The sequence below is a fragment of the Caloenas nicobarica genome, chromosome 32, assembly GCF_036013445.1.
Source record: "Caloenas nicobarica isolate bCalNic1 chromosome 32, bCalNic1.hap1, whole genome shotgun sequence".
In the NCBI taxonomy this organism is placed as follows: Eukaryota; Metazoa; Chordata; class Aves; order Columbiformes; family Columbidae; genus Caloenas; species Caloenas nicobarica.
Window position 1 is genome coordinate 3,156,423 of NC_088276.1, and position 12,297 is coordinate 3,168,719.

Here is a 12,297-nt window from a genome sequence, read left to right on the forward strand (position 1 = left end):
AGCACCAGGACTGAAGTACCAGAGCAAAATGATGTGGCTTCTGGGCGAATACTTTCTTCAGTGCAAATCCTGAAACAGAGTCCCAGACTTGCTTTCCATGCCACCCTTCACGAGGGATGATGCACTAAGAGATGGCAAGTGGGGGACACCAATATTTCTCCAGCTACTTCCCAGGCCTGGTGAAGCACCAGGACAGCAAGGACTTCTGGCACTGCACCCTGAACTCTGGGTATTATCTTGGGGCAGCTGAACACCAGCATTTTTCTCTCCAAGGCAATTTCCAGCCCCGGTCAGATCCTGTCTGATCTCCCCCCATCCCTCCCCTGATCTGGTCTGGTGCTCCTGGCCCCTTCCCTGTGCTCCCCACAGGGCCCCAACCTGGCACTGATGCTCTACAGAGCAGGTTGGCTGCAGGACCATGGGGTGACTCCACACTGGTTGTGCTGCTCAGTGAGGGACACAGATGCAACTGCATGGGCTGCACTGTCACTGAGCTCTTTCCTGGGGGTCTAAAGCTCTGGAATGGGTTCAGAGCATTTCTTGGGACTCATTGGGTTTTCTGCTCATTTTGGTTCAGCAATCCCTTCCTTGCCCTTCAGGTGCCTGGAGATCGGTGCAGGAAGACGCACCCTGTCCCCTTCCCAGGGACGGAGGTAGGCTGACCAGCCCGTAATTATTCAAATTCTCCTTCCTGCCCTTCTTGAAGATGGGTTTGACATCTTCCTTTCCCAAGGAATTCAGAACTTCTCTGATTCTGCTGTCACTTCTGAAAGCACAATCAAGAATCATGGGCAAGGGTGATGTAGCAGACAGGAGCACTTGCAATGAGCATGTCCCAGCAGCTGAGATGAATCTCACTGGGCCACTGAGTTTTATTCCTGGAGTCACACACTGAAATGCCAGGATTCCATCAGGCCTCCGTGTCTGAGCTGGTCTCAGGACTCCTTATGCACCCAGGGATGTTCAGAGACAGAGTCTGTCCCTTTTACACACAGAGGCAGGAGTCACAGTGGGTCTCTGGCCTCCTGTAGCCACTCAAAGGGATGGGAGGCACCTCAGCCCTGTGGTGTGTCACCCTGCTCTGCACTCATCTGAGATGTCCCACGTCATGAGGAATGGACTTGGGGACCTCAGTCCAAGGAAGAAGATCCCAGTGGGTGGTTTCCCATGGGCTGTTACTCCCAATGTGAAGTGACCTCGAGACACGGTCTGTCCCACAGGCGTTCATGGACCTCCCAGGAATAGCTGATGGTGTTCGTCCTCACTCGGTTTCATCTCACCTCATGTACATGATGTGTGTGCTCACATCTCATCTGTACAATGCAAACATGGACTTCTGACCTACTCATTCGGTGTCCATCCGTTTAGGGAAGAGCAACATCTGTGAGCTGGGAAGAGAGGCCAGGGCTGGAAATGGTGTTTCTAAGAGGCCAGTCCATGACGATACCCTGGAGGGGCTTCTGGGGGGTGTCCAGTGCACAGGGGCACAGCCCAGACCCTGCTCTGCTGGTCCTGCAGGTCTCTGGCAGGAGGCCTGGCTGTGAGAGGACACTGCTGTGTGCCCAGCCCTGCACACACACTGTTTAGCTGTACGCTGGTGTTTCATCTGTGGCCATTTTCTTGGACATGTTATTGAGAGAAGGTTTGGAAGAAGACCTAAACATTCATGCCCTGCCCATAGGAGATGACCTTTCTTTCTGGAAAGGCTGTTGTGAGGCCAGCTCTGTCACAGCAGTGCCCATTGCCTGTCCCTGTCTGCGCTCACAGGACTGACACACAGCAGGACCGTGACCAGGCTGTCAGAACACTCAGGCCTTGCACCAACACAAGGGATGAGAAGAAGAGTGTGGGAGTGGAACGAGAACAGCTCTGGAAGGCCAAGCGCTGCTGCTCCCTGGCAGTGCTGCCAGGCTGGACTCTTCTCCCCTCCTCCCATGCACACAGGAGCTGTCCCTGCAGCTCCAAACAGGCCTTGCAGGAATGATATAGTGAAAACGAAGTCACTACAGGACCCTTTACATTGTTTAAATACACACAGATCATGGCTCCTCATTTACACAGCCAGTGGTTATAAAAGAAAAGCAGATAGTGAATAAGAAAGGGGATGACGACATTATCACAATAAAAAAAATGCCAATAACAACATAAAATACAGATGAGAGGCTGAACCTGTAACTAGTTACATTAAAACTGCTAGGTAGAAGCAGATGTGCAGTTTATTGCTTCAGAAAACACTTAGATACGAGTTTCCACAGGGCATCCTTGAGCTCCTGGTTCCTCATGCTGTAGATGAGGGGGTTCACTGCAGGAGGCACCACCGAGTACAGAACAGACACCACCAGGTCCAGGGAAGGAGAGGAGATGGAGGGGGGCTTCAGGTAGGCAAACATGGCAGTGCTGACAAACAGGGAGACCACGGTCAGGTGAGGGAGGCACGTGGAAAAGGCTTTGTGCCGTCCCTGCTCAGAGGGGATCCTCAGCACGGCCCTGAAGATCTGCACATAGGACACCACGATGAACACAAAACACCCAAATCCTAAACAGACACAAACCACAAGGAGCCCAGCTTCCCTGGAGTAGGAGTGTGAGCAGGAGTGCTTGAGGATCTGAGGGATTTCACAGAAGAACTGGTCCAGGGCATTGCCCTTGCACAGTGGCAGTGAAAATGTATTGGCCATGTGCAGCAGAGCACTGAGAAACCCAGTGGCCCAGGCAGCTGCTGCCATGTGGACACAAGCTCTGCTGCCCAGGAGGGTCCCATAGTGCAGGGGTCTGCAGATGGCAACATAGCGGTCATAGGACATGAAGGTGAGAAGAGAATACTCTGCACTAATCAAGAAACACACAAAGAAGACCTGGGCAGCACATCCTGCATAGGAAATGACCCTGGTATCCCAAAGAGAGCTGGCCATGGATTTGGGGACAGTGGTGGAGATGGAACCCAGGTCAAGGAGGGAGAGGTTGAGCAGGAAGAAGTACATGGGGGTGTGCAGGTGCTGGTCACAGGCTATGGTGGTGATGATGAGGCCGTTGCCCAGGAGGGCAGCCAGGTAGATGCCCAGGAAGAGCCAGAAGTGCAAGAGCTGCAGCTCCCGTGTGTCTGAGAATGCCAGGAGGAGGAACTGGGTGATGGAGCTGCTGTTGGACATTTGCTGCCGATGGGCATGGGGCACTGTCACAAGAAGAAAACACAATGACAAGTTAGGGGAGACTTCTCTGAGCAAAATCAAAGCCATTTCTCACACATCGCCCCCTGGTCCACACCCTCTTGTCCTTTTCCAGACCTTCCTTCAGCTCCGTGGCTGAGCCCTGGGTGGTGCTGGCTGGAGGTGCCGTGAGGAGCAGGGCCTGTGCCCGCTGGCTGCCCAGGAGTCAGCCCTGCTCTGCAGCAGGGGTCATGGGAACGGGGGGCAGAGGCCAGTCGCGGGGTTCAAAGTTTTCACCTGAAACTGCTGATGGTGAAGAAGAGCCTGTCAGCATCTGCAATATCACCGAGAATGAAACAGGACGGTAAAATGAAATTTGAAATGTTTGGGTTTTTTACAGCTTCATAGAATCACAGAATGTTAGAGATTGGAACAGACATTGAAAGATCATCTAGTACAATCCTGCAAGTGCCCTGGATTGTTCTTGGGTGTCATAAACCCTCAGCATTTCTCCTGCACTCAGGGAGAACAGAGCGAGTCCTGTCAGGCAGGAGAACGCCTGTGGGTCGGTGCAGAGTGAGGGCAGCTGCTCTGTCCCTCTGTCTTGCCCCCAGCTGCCCTGGGCTGGCACCTTTCTGAGATGGAGGCTGATCACACTGCCATGTTACCCTGAAAAGCCACCAGGCACTGCTGAGAGCAGAGGTTTGCAGGTTGTAAAAAAGGACAGGTCAGCCTAAGGCTGATGGGTTCAGCAGATGTGATGCTGCTGCTGTCCGTGCGCAGAGGAGTGGCTGAGGGGATGTTCCGAGGCTTCTGGCAGATGTGCTGGTCACTCAGAGTTGCAGTTCAGGACTCTCAGTGACTTGTTAAAACTTGAGAGCTCCTTTTGCATTTATCCTTTCCTACGCTCCCTTCACTCCCCCCAGTCTTGGAACAGGAAACTGAAAGGACAGATTCGGGAAAGCTCCTTATCTTTGAAGTAATATCTGTACCCAGGCAGCAGAAGGACCCTGCCCTGCTGGGGGTCGCTCCTTCCCCCCGACAGCTTCTCCCCTCAGTGTTGTTGGGATCTCCCCGGGCAGGCTGAGCGCTGACCCTGGCAGGCGGCAGAGTCCCTGCCCCGGCACAGCCCTGGGGTGCAGGGACCCTGCTCTGCAGGACAGCCCTGGGCACCCCTGCCTGCACATTTACATTTACACCCCACAGCCATCCTTGGGAGAACACAGCATTCACGTATTGTCACTCTGACAGTGCAGAAGGAAATCCCTGCTCTGCAGCACATCCTCCTCCTCTGATCAGACAATCTCTGAGAGCTGTACTTACATCTCTTGCAGGCTCTGTGATTTCCCAGCTTTCTGAGATACTACCATGGTTTGCAGATGCAATGGTCAGTGGCCACAGGCTTAATATCTGAGAAGATTTCTCTCCCAGTGAGCTCGCAGCATCCTCCCACCCCCGACTGTGTTTCCCTCTCTCTCCCTGGCTCCTCTGCCCTAGGTGCTGCACGCAGAGCCCTCAGCCCTGCTGCGCTTTGCAGAGGAGCTGCTCCTGGGCAGAGCTGTCTCTCTGCAGCGCTGCCGCTTGCCATGAGCTCCCTCTGTGCCAGGAGCCCAGCCCAGCTCAGCAGCACAGGAGCAGCCCGGGATGTCCCTTTCTCTGTCCCCTCTGGGCTCCCTCCAGGTGGCCCTGGGGCTCCAGGGGAATGTCCTATGAAACAGTGTGAAGTAATCAATGATGTTTCTTCTCTCACCTCTACAGAGACAGTTCATTAATGCAGTAGCATTTTTCATATTGGAAAAGAATTTGGGCATGAGAAACATTTTTTCTTGTCCCATCGTTAGATAGGACACCCCAAAGCTTATACCAAAGGCTCAAATTTTTCCAAGCCGGCAAGGAATATCTTTAGTTGAGGGAATTTAGGCATTTTATTCTGGTGCTATACTCCTAGGGCTAGAGAGACACTCATCAATCTTTGGCCATGTCATGTCTGTGCTCTGAAGCAAAGCCTTTGCACACATGGGCTCTTGGACACCTGGTACCAGGTTTCCTTGTAGAAGGTCAGAGCTGGGCTGGTGCCACAGCTGGGGTGGTTGAGACCAGATGTGAGGCAATGTCCTCAGCCAGGGACCTGACTGGGTGAGCTGGAGCTGTTAGTGTTGCAGACAGAGCTGTGACACGGATGGAATAAACTGCCAAGGCAGGGTGGCAGAAGTTAGTTCATCTGGTCTTCAAGGACCGCAGCCTCCAAGCACAGCAACAGCCCAAATCAAAACTCGGTCTATACCTGTGAGGCAATTCAAGGGCCCCATAATGAGCGGTTTCTACTGCAGGAAGAGTCCTGCCTCCCTTCTGCTGCTGAATCCTGTTGTAGGAAACAATCACCTTGCCAATAGAATAGGCCCAGGCAAGAACTCTCAGCAAAGCATATTTTAAAAACAATTTTGCAAGACCGGGTGTTCTACCCAAAAGTAGGTACACAGAACTGGGCAAAAAGCCTACGCTTAGATACCCCATAAACCTGGGGTGCAAATTCCCTCCCCTGCTCCCCATTGGTTGGATACTGCAGGATTTACAGACTACCCGACACCTGCCTCAGTTTACCTGTCTCATTCATCTAATTCTAACAACTCTCTGACCTTGTTGATTTTATTAAAATATGGATTTCTGGCTCTTTGGTTACCCTATCGCTTAGCTTAACTTTTTAAATACAGTAATCAGTTTGCATTCCGGGATTATTTCGAAGAGACTTTGTTTTACATTAAGGATTCATAGTCTGATGTCTCTCAGTCCTCCCCCCTGCTGGGGTCAGGTGCCAGATCAGTTGTAAAAACAACATTCCTCCTTCAATGGCTCCTTACAACTCGACCTCCACATTGAAACAGAAGAGAGGGCAAGATGGGAACACACAGCACACAGCTCTGAAAACCCCAGCACAGAGACTTCTCAGAATGGGGATTTCACCAATGGCCCCAAAACCCATGGAGAAGCAAACACCCCATAAATGACACACACAAAGTCAACAGGAGTTTGTTTTTATTTCTGGCTTGGGCTTTTCTGCCCACTGGTGCCCAGTGAGTGTTTCTGAGAAGCGATCCCAGCCGTGGGTGCAGGTTGCAGCTCCTCCTCGAGGGGCCTGTGGGCAGGCGGGCCGGCCGGCAGAGCTGCCCCTGGCTCTGGAAGGGCTCTCTGAGCTCTTCCTGGCTAGAGGCATCACTGGCTGCTGGTGCCCTTGGGGCAGCTTGGTCCCTGCTGGGCAGCTTTGGCGCTTCCTGGACTCTTCCTCCTCCTCTCCAGCATCGCAGGTGTCACATGCTGTGTCCTCCCTCATCCCAGGCTGCAATCTGCCTTGGTCACCACTGGCTGCTTTTCTGATTTGTAACTCCGGGGCACTGAAGCCTTCCTGCTCCTCCTCCTCCTCCCCCTGTGTGCTGAGGGGTCACAATCCGTGATCTCCACAAACTGGCTGTGGACGTCATAGCACCGCCGCGGGGATCTGCTCCGCTCCCTCTGCCTTGGCTGAGTTTGTTCCTGAGCAGCTTTGGCTCTGGAAGGACACTGGGAGCTGCTGTTGGAGGGCCCTGGAGCTGCATCATCCCTTAGGGCTCGGTCACAGCATGGAGGACTTGTTCTCCAGCTCTGTGTCCTCCTCACTGAGCGATGCTGCTCCGTGATCTCCACAAACCGGCTGCGGAGATCATAGCCCCGCCGCGGGGATCTGCTCCGACCTCTCTCCCTTGGGCGGGTTTGCTCCCAGAGCAGAGCAGCTCTGGGGGCAGGAACAGCCTGGGAGCTGCTGCTGGAGGGTCTTGGAGCTGCTTCATCCCTGTGAGTGCGGTCACAGCCCAGGGGACTGGTTCTCCCCCTCCTCCCGTCTGAATGTTCATAGTCCGTGGTGTCCACAGCCCAGCTGCGGAGATGGTTGCCCCACTGCGGGGATCTGCTCCGGGCCCTCTCCCTGGCACCGTTCTCCTGGCAGTGGGCAGAAGGGCTGAATCCCTGTTCCTCTTTGCTGCTGTCCTCTCGCGCAGTGTGGGGCACACGGTCGCGGGGTTGACAGCACAGCGGGCGCGCAGCTTTCCTTCTGGACACCAGCCTGACGCAGTCGTGGAAGAAGCGACGCAAGCAGGAGCCCATGGAGGAGCTGCTGTTGATCCTGCCTGGCCAGATGGGCCACAGCCAGCCCGCAGCTGCCTCCCGGGCACCTGCCTGGCTTTGCTGGCTGCTGCTGGCTGGTGCGGAGGAGCTGCTGTCCTCTGCAGAGTCCTCCATGCCCCCCGCCATGTCCTGCAAAGAGAGCTGTGAGAAGCTCCTGCCCTTTCCTCCTGACAGGACCCACCAGTGCGGAACCCCCAGAAGCTGTGAGGGAACAGCTAAGGGCCTCCCAAAGGCTCCTGGAGGCTGCAGAGGGGCCAAGGAGGACAAATGGGATGGATGCAGGTGGGATGCTGGGAGAGGGAGCCGTGCTGCAAATGTGCAGAAAGCTGCTGTGTGGGAGGGAAAAGAGAGCGCTGCCAAGATCCCTGAAAGAAACCCGCTGTCCATCTGGTGCCCTGACCACCTCCCCACAGCCACCTTAGTCCTACAGGGCAGACCCTGCGGTCCCACAGAACCCACCTGCTTGCTGCCGGCCGCCCACTGACTGAGGAGGGAAAGGGCGTGTGATGGTGCCGGTGAGGAAGAAGCCCTTTGTCCAACTTCCAAATCAGAGCACCTGGGGAAAAAAGAGGGGTCTCTGCTGAGGGCTGTTCTTGCAGCCTCTTCTGGGTTCAGACATTTTCTTGGAGCACTTTATATGACAGAGAGAATATGTAACTAAGACCACAAATGGGAAATTTGATTGGGCTGAACGATGCAGGTGGTAATTGTCTGCTATGACAGAAACACTCCAGAGGATCTGAAGAAAAATAGCAAAGCCAGGAAAAGGAAACGTATTCTGAGCACAGCTTAAAATTTGTGATTACCTGATGTAAAACAGTAAATAGGCTTGCTGCCTGAGAACTGTGTCGATGTCGCAAAGAACCACAGTCTCGTCGTTCATCTGGTACCACAGTCCATCACTGGCCTGCAAAGAAGAGTGTCGGTATCTGGAGATGAACGGCACAACTCCTCCACAAAAACACAAGCCAAAACCTGCCGAACCAGGAGTGTTCCAAAACAAATCCGATCCAGCCCCTGAGGAAACCTTCCCCACTCACATCCTTGGCTGCCAGAACACGGCCGGGAAAGTTGGTTTTCCCCAGGATACATTTTTCCCTTGTTCAGAAGGAAGTTGCTTTTCACCTTGATGTAGCAGAAGTAGTGTCCTGCACGGCAGCTGCCACCTCCATGCACCAGGACGGCGTATAAGGAGTAGAGGAGCGGTTCTCCAGCTGTCTGAGACATGTACGGGCGAAGATCCAGGTACTGGGGATACTCCACAACCTACGGAGAGAGCAGGAGGGCTCAGCAATGATCCAGAAACATTTGAGGACACAGCCTCTGAAGGCTAAAGGCCAGAAGTGTAGAAATGCGTCGTTTGGAATCATCAGCACTTGATTTTCCCTAAAGCAACATGTCATGGGTTGGGTGGCAGGAAACTGATCTGGGCCAAAGCAGCTCTGTGGGAGCAGAGGACACGCTTGCCTTCCCATGGGAACTGTCCCCAGAAGGGAACATGAGAATCTCAACATGAGCTGCTTGTGACAGAATGTCTGGCGTTGGGAAACCCGCTCCAGGAAGAGAACGTTGCCCTCCAGTTGTGTACACACCTTGCTGATCTTGTCGCCGGTGAAAGCTTCAAACCTCTTCAGACACACCGTGAGAACCTTGGGCGCGCGATGGACTGTGAACCTCTTGGAGGCGGCAGTCATCTTGTCACACCTTGAAAGCAAGTACAGAGCCAAGGGCTGAAACGCACCATTTTTTCCCCAAAGGCCAGACAGCCTTTCCTGTCTCACACATCCCGACGCTATTTTAAGGCTATTCAGTACCATGAGGCCATGTTGAAAAATCTGCCTCTCATTACTGTGCCTTAAACCAATGTGAAAACATGACTTCTGCTCGATGACACCTTCACGCAGCATCTAGTATTAATATGTCATTAGTAATCGTCTTACTTGCTACATTTAAAGCAGTTTTCGCCATCCAGGTGCTCGGGTTTCACAAAGTCCTCCAGAGCTGCGGTGACAGATGCGGCTGCCTGGAGGAGTGAGAAGGGAGAGCCCTGAGCTCTGGGAAATGCCCTCGCCCAAACACTTAGGAGGAGTTTACACAAGAAAACAGCTCGATGACGCTGAGGAGACCCACTGTGAACCCGCAAGCAGTGCCCAGAAGGAGGCAGAAAGAGGGTGTGATGCTGAACATCTCCCTCATTCCCCAGGGATTCCCAGCACTCCCCAGAGCCACCTCTTCATGGCACCGCACAGTTCAGCTACGATGGTGTGCGGGCCACCAGTGATGGAAACAACACCCCCCATGAGCCTCGGAGCCAGACGGGTGTTGAGGGAGGGCAAGGGAAGAAGGAGGGTACGTCACAGTGCAGAGAGGGGCACGTGTGCCTGTCCAGCTGAAACCAGCACCGACAGGGAGACCACTGCCAAGGCCTCTGCAGGAGAACACAGTCCATTCCACCTCCTGCCCACCACCAAGCTCTCTTGTGTTTGTCGGATACATTTTTAAGTCAACTGTGTGGATTCTGGAAAGCTCCAGTGGCCTTGGGACATCTTGAAGCACAATTACAAACCCTCTTACTCTGATATCCAGAGGAACATCCAGGAAGGCCTCGTAGGAATTGGAAACCGCTTGGCAGCTCCAGCACGTGACTGGAAGGCAAATGGAAATGCTCAGCGAGAGGGGAAGTCAACTGACTGTGCCGGGTTACGCTCCTCACACCCACTGCGCCAATCACACGATCAGCTGCTATCACAGGCAGACAGGAGGGCACAGACGATTCCAAGGAGAGCAGTAGCTGTGGAAAAGTACCTCTGGATCTCAGAAAGCCCCCAAAGATCTGATGGACGATGGTAGTTGCTTGAGAGGAGATGTCCAAGCTGCAAACCAATGGGAAGGCAGAGAGTTATCTCCTCCAAGAGCCTGGCTTTGTCTGAAAGCCCTGGGCATAGTTTTCCTTGAGGGGTGGACATCAAGGAGTCCAAAGGGCTTGGGAACGCTGGAAAGACAATTTGCTTGTGCTTACTTGCTGCTTCCGCTCAGACAAGCTCTCTGCATGGCATCCACGGTGCAGCGTAAGAACTCGTGGGCGTCCTCCTGCCTGCCATGCTTGAAATTTTCTCCTATTTCTAAGGAAGAAGAAGTTACTAGTTCTCTCCTACGCGAATGGCATAAAACATGTCACAGCAGCTGGACTGACTTACGTGTGAGAACATCAACAACAGCCCAAGGCTCAATGGCACTGGCTGAGGAATGCAGGACCTGTTTAACGTGCGCTTCCATTCTGCACATCATGCAGAAGCCTTCCTGGCCACCTGGAGAGGGAGGGAGATGGGGAGGGAGAGAGGGAAGCTCCTCAGGTTTCCAGAATATCCACAGCAATGGGAAACCTAAGAAGTTGTAAGAATTCTCCACTCCTCCCAAGGGGCCCAAGTCCCAACAAGCCCGGGACGTTTAAGTGCACAGAAAACTTTCTTCAGAGGGATGCTGAACTGACAGAAGCTTTCTGTGCAATAAGCGAAGGAGATTAACTTGCAGGAATAGGGACCAAGAGCCCGGGCTAGAAACAGGTGCCTTTCTAAAGATGAATACATCCAGGTACAACAAGCCGCTTCTAGGCTTGAGTGTTCAAAGAACACCAACTCAGGGAGCTGATCAGCTTCCAGATTCTGGGAGCCCTTGGGCAGTGCCCAACAGATGTACAAGGAAAAGTTCTGAAAAGTACTGACAGGCCCGGCTGTGCTCCCCAGAGAGCAGGTGGTTGGCCAGAGGCGGGGTGTAGGTCAGGCACTGCAGGACGGAGTTGAGGAAGCACGTGTTGCCCAGGTTGTGCAGTCCCGCTCCAGCTCTCTGGCTGTGCTGCCAGCCCATGTAAATCTTCTGCGGGGGAAAGAGGATCCTCTGCGGCAGAGCCATTCCCTCAGCAACGACTGCCAAGAAAGCACATTGGAAGAGAGATAAGACCATGTTATTGCACAAAAGCATATTTAAAAGCTGAGTTCTGTACAGGAGCACCCAGAATAGAGCACCAGCTCTATCCTCCAACACAGAAACACTCTGGGAAGCCTCACACTGCCCTTGAAATTTCCTGATGAAGGCACAGTTTTAGAAAATAGTGTGTTCCCCTGCTCACTTTGCCGAAAGTGCAACAAACCCACACTCTGTCTTCAGTGGCTTGGGCAACTTTCCTTTCCTTCTGGAGTCTTGAACTGGATCATCCCCCAGCGTGTCAGGGCTGGAGGGTGCCCAGCAGACCCCAGGCAAGACAGGGAAAGCCCCCAGTGCAGCGGGTAAGGAACTCGCTTCAGACGGGCAGGAAAGGTCTCTGTCCCACAGCACGGCTGCCTCCTGCCCGCCCTGCTGCCTCTCGCTGCCCGTGCCCTGGAGCAGGAGCTGGGTCTCCTCTGCCCACAGAGGCTGTGCTGCAGCCGGCTCCCAGCTCAGAGCAGCCCTGGCATTCAGGCAGCATCATGACCACCACCCGTGGGACCCGCCCTGCCAGTGTGCGGGGAAACGTGATCCTGGTGTCGAGCAGGGAGCGCTCACTGAGCCCCCGCCCTGCCCAGACAATCAGGGCCCCTCACTCACCCATCTCCAGTTGCTGGGCCATGCACAGCTCCTGGGGCTCCACTGGAGATCCGCTCCCCTGGGAAGCCCTGTCCTCCTCCAGGGCCACCCTGGTGGTGCCGAGATGTTTCTCTGCCATCTTGTGGGTCCAAGCAAAGAGTTATAGGTGGAGAAGGGGGAAGCTTTGGCAAAATGCCAGGGGTCTGCCGGGGGCAGCTGGGAAAGACTTGGGTTGCACTCGGGGAGTCTTCAGCACAAGTCTGCCGGGGGCAGAGGGGAGTCTGCCAGGGGCAGCTAGAGTTAGGATATGGCTGGACTCGATGGTCTTAAGGGTCACTTCCAACCAAAATGATTTGCTAAATCTCTGAAAGACGTGGGCTACGCTCGGGGGCTCTCGCCAGCTCCGTGCTCCTGCCCTGTCCCGTCGCCGTCCTGT